The sequence below is a fragment of the Lonchura striata genome, chromosome 12 (assembly GCF_050655825.1).
Source record: "Lonchura striata isolate lonStrDom1 chromosome 12, ASM5065582v1, whole genome shotgun sequence".
In the NCBI taxonomy this organism is placed as follows: Eukaryota; Metazoa; Chordata; class Aves; order Passeriformes; family Estrildidae; genus Lonchura; species Lonchura striata.
Window position 1 is genome coordinate 1,535,977 of NC_140714.1, and position 1,412 is coordinate 1,537,388.

Consider the following 1,412-nt stretch of genomic DNA (forward strand, 5'->3'; position numbering starts at 1 on the left):
TCCCTTCATTCATGCTTCTCTTTGCTGCCAGTGTAAGCCAAAATTATATTGAGTATTTTGAATTAATATCCCACAGGATGAGTAAAGATCTGTTTTAGTGCAAGGGATTGTGGCAGGCACATTCTCCTCTCTCTCAGGATTTTTTCCTAGAGGAGCACAGAGGGAAGAAAGAGAAAACAATTTGTATTTCTGCTCCTTGTTTTCCCATGTGCAATGTGTTTGGAGAATTGTTTCCCTGGGGTGACGCTTGGTTGGATTCTGGTGAGGATTGTTTGAGGTGATGGCCAATCCAACCCACCTGTAGCTGGGCTCTCAAAAGAAGGGCAATGAGTCGTGAGTTAGAACAAGTAGGTTTGTAGTTTTAGTATCTCCTTTAATGTATATGAATGTATTATAGTATAGTTATAATAAAGAAATCATTCAGCCTTCTGGAGTCAGACATCAGCATTTCTTCACACTGGCTTCCCCTGATTTACAATAGGGGATGATGTTCTGTGGACAGCTCAGAACAGAAGCTCCCACAAGAAAGCAAAGATTTTACAGAATCTCCAACAACTACAGCGAACTGCGGGAAAAATGAGGGAGAACACAGGAATTGTGAGTTCCCTGACGGAGAGCAGGAATCCCAAAGCAGCGTTCCAGGAAAGGGCTGGGAACCCCTCGTGTGACACTTGTGTGGCCATTTGAGGCGTTTATGGCCGGGTGAGATCCCGGTGGGCAGCCGAGGTGTTTATTTGAGGTGAATCGAGGAGATCCCTCTCGCTGTTCTCTGCACCGGGGAGGCCTCAGCAGAGCCTTCAGAATGTGCACAGGATCTGCAGGTACCGTGTGGGTGGGGACAGGAGGGGATAGTGGGGTCATGAGGGACAGAAGGGACAATGGGGTCATGAGGGGACAAGGAGGGATGGGAGGGACAGAGTGGGACAGGGAGGGATGGGAGGGGACAGTGGGGGTCATGAAGGACAGAAGGGACAATGGGGTCGGGGGAACAGTGGGGGATATGAGGGGACAGAGAGGGACAGAGGGGACACTGGAGTCATGAGGGGACACGAGGAGACAGTGGGGTCATGAGGGGACAGTGGGGTCATGAGGAGACAGTGGGGTCATGAGGGGACACGAGGGGACAGTGGGGTCATGAGGGGACAGTGGGATCATGAAGGGACACGAGGGGACAGTGGGGTCATGAGGGGACAGTGGGGCCATGAAGGGACACGAGGGGACAGTGGGGTCATGAGGGGACAGTGGGGCCATGAAGGGACACGAGGGGACAGTGGGGTCATGAGGGGACAGTGGGGTCATGAAGGGACACGAAGGGACATGGGGTCATGAGGGGACAGCCCCACTCCCGCCCCCTCAGAACGCGGCGCGGCCCCTTTAAGACGCCCCCGATCACGTGACCGCGCGCGGCACGT